General features: G+C 42.1%; 1 protein-coding gene across 1 annotated transcript in view; it reads left to right on the top strand.

Moving 5' to 3' along the window:
* Positions 1 to 13,150, top strand: part of NDRG1 (N-myc downstream regulated 1) — a 204,561-nt gene that overhangs the window by 43,245 nt on the left and 148,166 nt on the right. The gene's annotated exons all lie outside the window — the stretch shown is intronic.

Raw genomic sequence — 13,150 nt, 5'->3', positions numbered from 1 at the left:
TTAGACTGAATATTAGGAAAAGTATCTTCTTCACCAAATACCTTCTTCACCAAAAAAGTTGTCAGGAGTTGAAGCAGGCTGCCCAGGGAAGTGGTTGAACTAACTTCCCTTGTGGCCCTTAGAGACGTGGTTTAGTGGTGGACTTCACAGTATTCAGTTTACGGTTGGGCTTGATGATCTTAAAGGTCTTTTGCAGCCTAAATGATTCCATGACTCTTGTTCTACTGCATCACTGTGCGTGCCGCAGTGTGACTTAAGCAGCAGCTGAGTGCTGGCAAGACGCTACAGGGCGATGCTCTGAGGTGCCCCCAGAGAATGTGGTTTTGATTCAGGGCTGAAGGGTTCGCAGTGTAGTGTTTCATCTGAAAGCTGGATTTCTTTCAATTTATTACTTAAGACTCAAATGGGAGTTTGTAGAACAGTTGGGGTTTTTTTGCTGTTTTCTTGTAGTGATAAAAAAATTGCTCACAGAGGCAGGAGAATTTCCTCTGCTGACTGTTTTCAGGAGGAGTTAGACAAACTTCTGTTAAAATAGTTATGTGTAACTGTGTAGTTTCATCCTCTGCTCAGGAGGAAACCTCTCACCACCTCACCCAGCTGAGCCTCCTATGAGTCTATGAAAGAATCTCCAGAATTAAAGCCAAACTGTCTCAGTTTCTAGTGTCAGCCAGAAGCTGCACCTCCCTGAGTAGATGCGAGGGGTAAGCCATCCTCTCCCTGGCTGCCTTTCTGGCTAGTAGCTCCATGAACAAAAATGACTGCATATATTTGTAGTACTCAGGCAAGGTCTTAGTCCCTCCATGTGCCATGTGCTGTCACTATGAGCTCCATTGCCGTCTGTCTCCCGCGCTTTCCTTACTGATTGCCATACTGATCAGTGATGCGCCAAATCTACCGTGTGTGTAAATCAGAGCAAGGTCAGTGAAATTCAGAAGTAAGAAATACAGGAGTCTGTAAAATAAGAATTAGTTCCATCAGCTGCAAGTTTGGAAATATCTCTGCAATAATGATGCTGGCCACTGGAAACTTCATCTTTTAAACAAAGATCTAGGAGTGGTCCAGCAACCTGTTGAGATACAGGATGGCCTGGTATCCACTATATTTTCCTAGGGATAGGAACATCCCAGCAACAACAACTACCATGTACAGGATCAGTTCTGTGTAGCTGAGTGTGACAATGTTTCTGGGGCAGTGGACTCTTGTCCTCTTTTGGAACAACTTAAAAATACCCATGCCCTTCAGCCGATGATTCTACATCTCCTGCATAACAAGTCATAGGTCAGTCCTCCTCTGGGAACACTTAAGCTGTATTGTAATGACTTCCCTTTGGATGTAGTAATAATTTTTCAGCATTCTCTTTTTTTTGAGTAAGAAAAATGTAATAAATGAGATTAAAAACTCATCTTACCCTGTTTGAAACCAAGCCAAGCAGAACGGCATATTTTCAAGTTTCTTAGTATACAGTTCCCAGCAATCCTTGAGAGGTTTTAATTAAAGGTGAAATGACTTTTCTTTTTTCTTTTGCTGAATAAAGGCAAATAACGAATAAAATTTTACAGCTGCCACTTGCAAAGCAAACTATTTGACACAAATTGGTGGCTCATTTAAAAGAAACCCCAAAGCCCCAAGGCTCTGCTGCTTACAGTCATTGGGGACTGTTCATTTTTAACACTGCCTGTTAAAACTTGCCAGGACCTTTAATGCTAGAGCAAACAGTGACATTTTTGTAAGCCCTATTTTAAAAGTTACTGTGAAACTTCATCAGAGTGAGAATGGGGTGCCTTGTTCATTGCAACAGTAATATCGCAAAAGCTTGAAAAGCTTCCCTGCCCCACCAAGAACAGAGGAATGTTTTAGATGGAGAAAAGATATTTCAATGAGTGTGGCATTCCATTCTCAATATTTAATTGGGAGATGTGATTTTGAACCCAAAGAGATCATTTAGCTTTAGTAGTTGCTCCTCTGTGGGGTTTGTGCTGACCTAGTGCTGATACAGTTGTGGAAACTTAAGTATAGTGACCCTAAGTCTGATGCTAGGCTTTCTGGCCAGCACCAAACCAGCCTGTGTAAGACTGGTTTTCTAACGCACCACCAGCTGGGCAGATGTTGAAAATTATTGTTGGGGAAAAGTGAGCAACAGGGGCTGTTCTGTCCTGGTTTGATACAGAGCCCAAGGAAAGAGATCTTCCTTCTTCCACTCTCTCTCATAGTTAAAAAGTGTAAGTACAGGCAGATGTTTTCAGCATCTGGCCTGCTATGGCTTAATTTCTAGATAGGTTGTGGTTGGCAGCACTGCAGATGGCAAGACCAAAGCAATATTGAATTGGTCACCACTTCCTTGTCTTAAAATTTCTGCTTTTACAAGATCAATAAATGATGCTATTTTATAACCGAAATTTCAATACTAAATAAATTAGGTCTTCCTCTGCTGATTATTTTTATATGGATAAGTTATACTCTAAATTTCTCTTTGAACCAGAAAGGCCTCAAATATTCAAGGATTTCTGGCTATCTTAGCAGCCTCCATTTTTACGTTTTAACCATCTAAGTAAGACAAGTGGAAAAGAAGTCTTAGTTTTGTGTATATCTATGTGTGTGTTTCTCCAGCACTCAATTATCAGCATTCACATAATTTAGTATTAACATTTCTAATGCACTTCAGGATGCTCAGCTGAGTGTCTGTATGTGCAGCTCTGATGTATGCAAATCCATTTTGCATGCAGCTCTTGACATATTTTCATATTCAGGATTATGGGAAGCCTTTTCTGTGCCACTCTGATGTATGCTAATCTTTGTTTCTCTAAAAACACTTTAAAAGTCCAAACAAAACGATAAAATTTCTTCCTCACTTAAATCCTGTGGTTCTGTACACAGCCTACTACATGGTCGAAAGCAAAGCTTCCACCGATGGAGCATCAAAGAGCCAAATTCATATTGCCTGCTCTGGGCAGCTGCTTCTATTGATCATGTACTCGAAACAACCTAACATCTGGCAGTCCTCTGGACAAAAGATAATCTGAATAATTTATTTTTTTCTTGACAACACCATTGTAGAAGTAAGGCAAAACCTGGAATGGGAATGTCACCGTATGCACAGGGCTGGATGATGCCTGGGCTGGGAGCAAGAGCACATAGTGCATGTGGATCCAAGTAGGTTAAGTACTCCTATTAAGGATGTATAAATGATCAATCAATTAAAGTAGCTTGTTAATGGGTTTGTAATTCTGACTTGTAGCACAGTGTATTAATTATAAAATGTATTACTTATATCTGTGATAAATTTTTAATGTATTATTTATTGATTCTTTATAAACTTACTGGAGTTGCCAAACTCTCAGGAGTATGCATGGTAAAAGGAAACCTTGAAGTACTGTTTTGTACTTGCCATAGCTTACACTGACTGCTCAGTCCAGAACAGGCACAGAGGCTAAAACATCTCTGAATTTATTGTGGGCACCTTGAGACCTATGCCTTCTTAGTACAGGAAAGACTAAAAGGAAATCCCAGGTTAATGAAGGAGAAAATCCCTGTGGTGTCATTAAACCTTCTCTAGAGTGCATTCAGTCTGATGAATAAATGTTTAATGCAGAATCTTCTCATTGGTGTCATCGATTGTAAGAGAATCACTCTTTAACAAGAAGCCCATCAGTGTGAGCTCCTGTTAACAACCTCACAGTGTCGACGATTGCTTGGTATTGCTTCAAGGCAGGAATCCCACTGAAGGGAGACAGAGATGCTCACATGGGCACAGAAACAAATTCCTAGATTTTGGAGATTATTGTCAATACCATTAATTTTATTATTATCATCTAATTGTTCTCTGCATTTAGAATTATAACAGTATGAGAGTCGCTGTGTATGTTAATCACTCTCTTAAAATCAAAAATCAAGGTTTCTCACAAGATATTCTTTGAAGTCTGTTCCATGTGAACAGCTGTATGTATAGTCGCATATGTTTCCCTACTGTTTTAATGAAGAAAAAAATTGGTGAATTGTTTTGAGCTGGATGCTCATAAATAGGCTAGCAAAACACCTGCTGTCAATGTGATTGAGTTCTGCCTTTAGTTCAGGGTGTCCTATAATCTGAAATAATCCTATATCCTCACCTGTAATCCTATAAAACTGAAACTAATGCATGCACAGGAATTAGCTTCCATGATACTTTTAGCTTACTTCTATTTCTGCTATTGCTGTTGCTGTTAATTTATCTTTCTGTATTTGGATTACCTGAAAGAAGCAATCTTACTGTCTTGGGGGAATTAGCAAGACTTAAAAAAAAAATACATAGCCTGATATAAAGGAAAACTAAAAAGTAGAGGTGATATATTTTTTTTCATCTTTCTTCTAGTGGAAGTGAAAATAGAGCTTTTTTTTTTCATTTTGAACGTCTAAATGTTTTGCTTTCCTTTAATTACCATAAATTACACATTTCCTACAAAAAGATTTTTTTTAAAAATGAAAACTAGAATTTGTTTTTTATTTAAAGTGTCAAAGATCCTTCTTTTTTTGAAGTTTCTTGAAATAGAAAATCAAGATGAAAAGAATTTTATCCACAGAATGATTCATTTTTTCACAAACTGATCAAAAACAAAAGAAATAAAACTATGCTTAAAAAACTCCTTTCCAGTTTTACAGTTGTCCTATTATGAACCATTATAGAAATATACTAGAAGCCCAGGAAATGTAAGTGCCTGGAAATTCCTTTGACAGCTCCATTTTTCCCACAAAAAGGGTAGCAGAACTTTGATCCCTGCCTACAAATCACCTAATGGTATGGGAAGTTTTTGAGAGTACAAGGGCACTCTGTCCACTATGTCAACAGAAATCAAACAGCAATTTTTTCGTGTCCAGTTGTTCTGCTTGGATGTTTTTAAAGAACTCTTTGAAGTAGAGAAATTCACAGAGATAGAGTAAATGAATTTCAGTTAGTGAGTGAATTTTAATTTAGGATTTTCACTCTAAAGTTATTGTTTTTATTGCCCCAGCTTTGGGCTTTTAGGGTGCCAGCCAATATAAAGACAGCACAAAAAGTCCCAGCCCAGCCCACTGGTAGGTCCTGGCCCACCACCACAGAAAAGCGCTTGTAGTCCATCAGGTTAGACCTATGTGTCTGTCCAGCATTACAAACGAAAAGATGGGGAAGGGAAAAACATTTTTTAAGAGCTGTGGTGATACATTTGCTATTAAAAATTCAATATGTCTGTGGGGAAGGAGGTTTGGAATATATGAATGAAAATGAAGTACCACCAAGGAAGCAGAAGTGCCATTCCTTGATTCATAGTGTGCAAAGGGGTAGTGCTCCCACAAAATCACTTTTTAGCATGATAGACACTGTGGAAGATGTTACTACCACCTGCTTATTTTTCCACTGTTGTTTTTCAGCACTTCCATGGTGGGACCTGGCAGCCTTCATTCTCTCAGCTGTAATCATTGTGGTTCATGGGTTGACTGGACAGTGCTCTTTTTCTGGTGCTCCTATTTGGGCCTGAAAATACTTGAATTGAGTGTTGAGTCAAAGGAATGGACCATAAACAGGTCAGCTGCCTGTTATGTTTGAATTAATCTCCCTTTTCACTGGCCTTTTCCAGTTTATCCCATGAAGAAGACACTAAGGACACCAGTTTGCAAGAGGTGACTGGTTCATGGTCTGCAGACTGAGCGCTCCCTTGGCACCATAATAACCTGGAAAAGATAAGACTAGGTTTATATTGGCAAGTTTTGGAACATTATCAGTAGGTTTTTTCACTGAGTCTGGCATTGTACCAAGCCTGGCCGCATTAACAAAGAACTATTATATTAAAATTTATTTATTTCCCTTATAGCTCCCATTGGAAATAAATTGATCATGAGTTTATTGCCACAGTCACAATTGTCTGTGGTTTTGAGTGATAAGTGATACCCAGGTGAATGTTGTTATTTCATCGCTGGTGCCACCAAGGGAGGGATCTGGGTTCCCTACGGCCTTGCCCTTCACCCTAAACTCAGGTTATTTCCTCTCTCAAGGCTGTAGATTAGGTGCCATATGAAGAGATGGCAGTAGGGGACACAGCAGTTTGGAATCCTGGGATGAACTTATAGCATCAGCATTTCATAGTCACAGAAATGTAGAATAGTTTGAGTTGGCAAGGACCTTGAAAGGTCCAAGCCCCCACCCCCACCAGTAAGCAGGGACATCTTCAACCAGATCTGGCTGCTCAGTGCCTCATTTAACCTGACCTTGAATGTTTCCAGGGATGAGCATCTGACACTTCTCAGGGCAACCTGTTTCAGTGTTTAACCATCCTCACTGTAAAAATTTTCTTCCTTATATCTAATCTGAATCTCCCCTCTTTAAGTTTAAAATCACTACTCCTTGTCCTATCACAACAGGGACTGCTAAAATGTCTGCAAACTTGGTGCACTCAGTCTCACTGTCTGTGTCATTGATGAAGATATTGAATAGTACTGGACCTTTGAGTGACATCAGCCATCACTGTTCTCCATCCAGGAGATCTTTGGGATCAACCAGGAGAACAAAAAGCTAAGCCCAGGCTGTCAGTTTTTCTTGGACAGTTCTTCGTTTAGAGTATGACGCAAGCTTAATTGGTCAGAATTTTTGAAACTTTGTTTCAGACCCATTTGTGGTCACACTGTCTTTCTAGGAGTGGAGTGAAGTTAACCTGTAGCCGCAGAGGAGAGGTGGCTGAACACCCACATTTCCCCATGCTCAGCTCCTAACACTTCTCGTATAGGTGTGGTGGACAGGCAGGGGCAGAGATTTTGGAGCCAGACCATCTTTCATGGCAAAAATTCCCACTTGGCACAAAGACTTGAGCAGGAAATATAGCCCATGGAGGGCAGCACAATTAATTCTGGATATTAACACAGCAGTTTCTCTAGACCCAACATCCCTTGCAGGAATCAACTCTTGGTATGCGAGGGAGGATGAAGCTTATGCCGCTGCAAACCCCTCCACAGCAGCAAAGGACAAAGCATATTCATCTCAGTGGGAGGAGGCAGTGATGGCAGCTCTCGTGGCCCAAGGGTAAGGGCAGGATCATGACCCTTTCAGAGCCAGAGCCTCGAGCCCTTTCCTCAAGTATTGCGGGGGAGTTTTCACTTCCAGACTGCTCAGCAAGATGCCTGACAAAGTCTGCCAAGATAAAGATTTATTTTGCGGCAACAGAATGCAACTTCCCCACCCAAGTTTCTGTTGAACTTCTACATATCTTGCACAAAATGCTATTTCTTTACCGTCACTGCACAGACCTGTTATGCACGTAAGCAGGGCAGGGTGTGTTGCAGTACCAGGGAGATCTTGTATCTATCTGGCCAGCCCAAGCCTGCCAACAAACCTGCTCACTGATATAACACAAGTACGTAATGATTTTTTTTCAGATCACTGGTACCTAAAATGCCATGCAGTTACGCTCCATAAACCACTTCCAGTTTTTCTTCTATTCACTGTGATGGATGAAACACTGCCCAACAGCTGGCTCCAAATTCAAGAAGCATGGAGGAATTGCCTTCAAATTTGTCTGCTTTTTCTCATGGCTTAAATGTTCCTGAATGGTTTTGTTTTCTAGGCAATGTCAATATGATTAGTTGGGAGTTGCTTGGGGTGAGCATTTTAATAAATCCAAGAGCAATATACCAAACAGCTTGCCTGATTTTGATGCTGCAACCCCATTTGACAGTGGCAGTCAAACAGATTTACACTTCATGGCGTGGTCAGGGACACAGCAGAAGAGTTACAGATAATTTTCTCCCTGATTAAATGGCAGGTAGGACTTGAGGCTGCTTTTTTGTGGCTGTGGGCACACAAGGCAGCAGCACATTTATCATCATTGCAATGATATAAAGAGGAGAGAGGAGCCAGTTAGCTCTGAGAAACAAAAAGCAGTCTGATAATTAAGTTATGCATTTGAAAGGGCAAAGTCATGTGGCAGCTGGTCCTTTTCCAAAATTGCATCCTGTAGTAGCTTTTGGTGACTGAAAGATAGGGCTCCTCTTTGCCTTCCAGTGCCATGGGGCCAGTGGCACTTGGGAAGTCACATCATGACACATCTGTGCTGGGACAGAGGCAGCACCCACCCATTTCTCTAGCCCTCATATGACCTTCAGTGCCTGGTGAGACTCATCTCCTGGAGCTGGAGCTGGACCAGAGGTTCCTGCATGGGATCCCAGTATCATGTGGTTAAGGGGGACTCAGGTTTGTGCCCTGTGTTTAACTCTGATGGACTACCAGGCTGTCTTGTAATTGCACAGTGTATCTCACATAGCAAAAGCCTCATGCTCAGAGGTCTCTGGCAAGTTTTCAGACCAATTAAGTGTTTCTTTCTAAATGTCAGCCAGCTCTGGGCAGTGGGAGGCAGCCAGTGATGAGCCAGGGCAGGGCAGACAAGCTTGTGGCTTGGAGTGAAACAGTCCCCTCTGTTGTTCCTATCCAGGCCTAAGCAAAGACCTAGAGTGGAAATTTATGTGTATTTTTCCAGAGACAGGCTTTTTTCTGCCCCAGGATGACATCTTCCAAAACTGCTCTATGCTTCCATCCTCTTACAGGCCAGCGCTTTGAGACCAAGGGTTGCTCAAGTAGTTACTCATGAGGGGTGTCAATGGGAAAGGAGTCCTAAAGCGGTAGGAGGGATGTTTGAGGACATACCATTTATGTTACCAAAAGGTTTTGTAATAGTATAGCAGTCAGTGGCTTAGCTGGGAAACTAAGTTGTCTTTGGAAGATTTTCAGGGGGTGGGATCTGAGTTGCACTTCTGAAAATGGGCACTTGCAGTTCTGACACTGAGACCTTTCTAGCGCAGCACACTCTCTTGAAGTAGAACTGCAGCAAATCTCTACTCCTTGAAGTATACAGTTTCCAGCTGTAAGATACTGTGGGTAGTAGAAGTTTTGTACAATGGCCACCATAAATCATGAGTGAACTGCAGCAGGTCACGTTGTCCTTCCCCTGCTTCTGCCAGAAGAGTATGCGGGTTTTGTCTAAGGGTTTGGGACCTTTGAACTATTTAAGCAGTGATGGAAATCTGGAAATACCTCTGTAAAGGGATGCTGTTCCCTCTTGCCTTTGAGCTGTTCTGCCTGACATGCTGTGACTGAGGTTGAATGTAAGTTATGGACCAGAAGGCAAAAGCTGGATCCCAAATCATCAGCATCTAACATGAGTAATAAAGGTCTCCTCAAAATGGTGCTGATCTAAGTACTTCTTTGCTAGCAAAGTAGCCATCGAAAAAGGGTCAAACTCTACCATAATATGACATTTTCAACTTAAGGGATGAGAAGAAGTGCAGTGATTTTTTTTCTCAGTTTTTCTTTCATTACTATTTTCTACATATTCTTTGTTTAAGACCCTTGTTGTTTTAAAATGAAGTGAAGGATTCTGCTAATACTGTGTGGCCAGCCACAGAGATCTTGTGTAATCCTCAAATGCTCTTCCCTTGCACCCCATAATGCTTCCCATGCTCCGAGGCAGCAACCCATCATGGTCCCAAAGTTGCTGTGGTCTTGACGCAACTGAGTGAGATTCACACCTGGTGCTGAGGCCCTCCTGGGACAGCCCTGGAGGGACCCAGACAGGGTGTCAGTTCTGCTGAGTCAGTATTTCAGGTTCCTGCCTACCGTTGTGACCCTGTGCTCCTCTGCACTTGAGGAAATGGTCCCTGGATCAGCTGATGTCTCCTGGGATGGACCTGTGAGCCTTTGAGGCAGGGTATTAGTTGTGTTTCTCTTGCTGTTGTCTCTGTGCTCCTTTGTGGGTGTGCAGGTGAGCTTTTATCACATAACCTAGCAAATGCACTGAGAGTACATTGCGTTTGTAGGTGTATTTGTCTAAAAAATATTTCCTGAAGGTGTTAAGAATTGCTTTATATTAGTTCATTGAACTGATATGTTTTTATAGTTGTCTGTTAATAGTTGTCTGGCAAGAGACCAGGGACATTCTTCATATTGTGCGTTTATAATACAAAGATCTACCCTGGGAAAAAAAAAAAGAAAGAAAGAAAGAAAGAAAAGCTTTTTCTGTTCCTTCTTTCTAAAAATGTGAGAAGACTATTGAGACAATCAAAATGGATTGATCCCAGTATAGTCTGTAATATTAAAAGTAAACAAAAGACTAAGCTCTGTTCTCTATTATGACTATTTAATAACACTGGATTCACTCTTAAGCTCAGGACAGAGATTGGAGGAGCCTGCCCCTTCTTCCAAACCTGCCCCTCTCTGCTCTTGCCTGTGACACATCTTCTCACATTTTCCCTGTATTCCGTATAACTGTGTGTTGGTAGCTGACAACATAAATATAAGTTATTCTGGCATGTTCAGGGGTGTGTTACACAGGGTCAAGCATATACGTAGGACAAGCGAGCATGCGGGAAGGTAGCAGAGAAATCCAGACCATGAATAAGACCTTAAACACTCAATCACTTTTGATTGCTTAACCTGCTGCTTGCATGAGCTGAGCTGGGATAGCTGCCTGCAGTTGAACACACACTGTACTTAAACTCTTTAACTCTCAGGGACTGGAGTTAGCAGCCCTGCGTGGTTTCCCACACCAGCTGTTGTTTCGGCATCATCCCTGCTTACTTCCTCGCAACTTGGTGAATCCCATATGGAAACACTTTAGTGAAGATTTATGAATATATCTGAGCAGAGGGAGATGGTCTGAGATGCCATGCGAGATGCTGAGAAGAGTGGAAGTACTGATGGCTGGGTTGCATCGTACTTCCATTTTAAGAAAAGAAAAAAAGTGGTCTCAGTCCAAGTCACACTGAACTCAAAGAAACCATTTTCCATTCATTTCAGCTTTCCTTTTCCTCAGGCCCTAAGTCGCATTTATGTTCCCCAGAGCCTTCCTGTCAGGTTATATACGTATTTTTTTTCTTCTGTCACATGTATCCATAGGGAACATGAGCATTCATAGGAAACTCTAAGTAACGAGAATTAAAATAGAGTATCAAGTGTTTATTTCCATACTGGAAAAGGGCCTTGGGAGTTCTTCTGGTTTCTCACCTTCCCATCACATGTTACAAAAACAGGATGACTAGGTATTTGGTGGCAATGCAGTCCCCCAAACACTAGTTTGGGGTTTTTGGTTCAAATTCTAAATATAAGTTTAACCTTAGTTCATTGACAAAAAGAAAAAAAAAAGATAATTAAAAAAATCTCGTGCAGTGGGTGTTTGTTTTGGAAGCCAGAACTATTTCTTTTCTGAACAATGCTCCATTTTATAGGCTTTTCCAAGAGAGGCTGGATCATCTCCCTCCCTCCTCCACTTGAAAAATAACAGAACTGTGTTTACAAATACTGAACTGGCCTGGTCTTAACAGCAGCAGGGATTCAGCCCCCCAGCATTGCAGCTCTTGAATTATCCACTTCAGAGTTGTGTTCTGGGATTTTGTAAATAGTGGTTTGTGTGTGTGTATGTTAGAGGCTGTGTTTTTGTTTAGACTAACAACGACATCCAGGATAGCAAAGTAAACCTGTTGGGGTTGCTGTCCAGCGCTAAGGCCAGCTGGCATGGACAGGGCTGTTCATGGGGGTCATGCTCTTCAGCTCCATTTCTAACTCTCCAAGGCACAGCAGCAGAATCCCCACTGCCTCTGGGGTTACGATTCCTGAATTGTACCTGAGCATAGTTTGGAAGACTTTGGCTAGCTCCAAAACTTCCCTCTATAAAGGTAAAGCGAGCACTGGATTGTTCCCCAGTGCTGTTTAATTTACTGGTGCAGGCAAGTCCGAGCAGCTGGGGTTAATAAAGCCTTTTGTTATCCAGCCTGACCCACTAGTCAGCCCTTGAGCTCCTATAAATGCATTTGTAGGGGCCAGACTTGAAATAAATCTTGAGGCATTTGGCAAACAGCAGCTAATTGAATGGCACATGCTGCCCATCACATGCTGCAGAGGAGAAATCTGAAGCAGAGTAAAGGCTTAAGACCACAATCTGAGGCTCCTGCCTTTGAATTTGGCTTCATGGGGCTCACTAAATATTTATGTGGCACCGCCTCAAAAAACCAAGCCTGTGCTGTCTCCAAGACATCATGTCAAACATGGAAAAGCAGTTTGGCCTGGGGCAGCAAACAAGGATCCCCAGGGGAAAAGGCAGCAGCAAAACTGGGGATGCTGTGCTCAGCCCAGATCTGTGGCCACGAGATGCACTCCCCCCCGTTTGGCTTTTGGTGGATAAGATGGGGGGATCCTGCATCCATGTGTGCACAGAATGAGTTAAAATGAGGTAACAGTTACAGTTCTGTTCTTTTTTTTTTCCTATTCTAAAGCCTGAAGATGAGTAGGGAGTGAGACTTTTCTTTCTGGGCTTCTCCTTGTTCATAAATTGCACATATTCTGACACAGTTAATTATCCGATTTTTTTCTCTCTTTTTAAATCAAAAGAGTGTTATTTAAGCAATGGCACTTTGGGGGCTTTTTGCAAACATCCAAAGTTTGAAAATTCACAACGTTGTTTCCTTCCCACAAAACAATGGCATTGTGGGAAGAAGGGTTCCATTTCTAATCCATTTCTAAAAACTTCTTTAAATCTCTGCTGCCATGCAGGGTACACTAGGAGAGGAGTGGAAAGAAGCTCCGGGTCCCTCTATATCCCCCAACTCCTTGAGGGAAAGCAGCCTCCAGCCTGCCTGCGCGGCTCAGGATCTACTGGAACTCTCTGAGGTCACGGGCTGCCCTTACCTGCCCTTTCTTGGCAGGAAAAGTAGCAATAATCCACACTGAACAAAGGCCATTTATACTTTGATTTCGCCCCTGTGTGTCCCAGGATGTATGAGCCATTCTTGCTCGGTTTTCTCTGAATCACGAGTCCAGCCCCATCCTTAAGAAATCGCTAGGGGGGAGGGAGAGAAAGAACCAATTCCTCGTCCTCCCTGTCCTGCTCCTCCCTCCGTTGCTGGGTGCTTTTTGTTCAGCTGCTTTGAGTTATGAATACTTTGCTGCGTATCTGTTGGCTATCAAGGTCAGCCTAAGGGAAAGAGGTGAGTCATTGCCATTCAAATAGCTACAAACTGTAATTCAAATAAGGCCAGAGCAAGCGCAGAGGCTGATTCAATACAAAGGGACTCAAATGTCCACAGGTCGATGCTCTGCCTTCTTGAAATCTCACCCTGAAACTTCTCAGTATGCAAATACCACAGCAGAAATTGCAGCTGGTGC

The sequence above is a fragment of the Phaenicophaeus curvirostris genome, chromosome 3 (assembly GCF_032191515.1).
Source record: "Phaenicophaeus curvirostris isolate KB17595 chromosome 3, BPBGC_Pcur_1.0, whole genome shotgun sequence".
In the NCBI taxonomy this organism is placed as follows: Eukaryota; Metazoa; Chordata; class Aves; order Cuculiformes; family Cuculidae; genus Phaenicophaeus; species Phaenicophaeus curvirostris.
The sequence above is the reverse complement of the archived record's forward strand: the minus strand, read 5'-3'. Positions and strand labels throughout refer to the sequence as shown.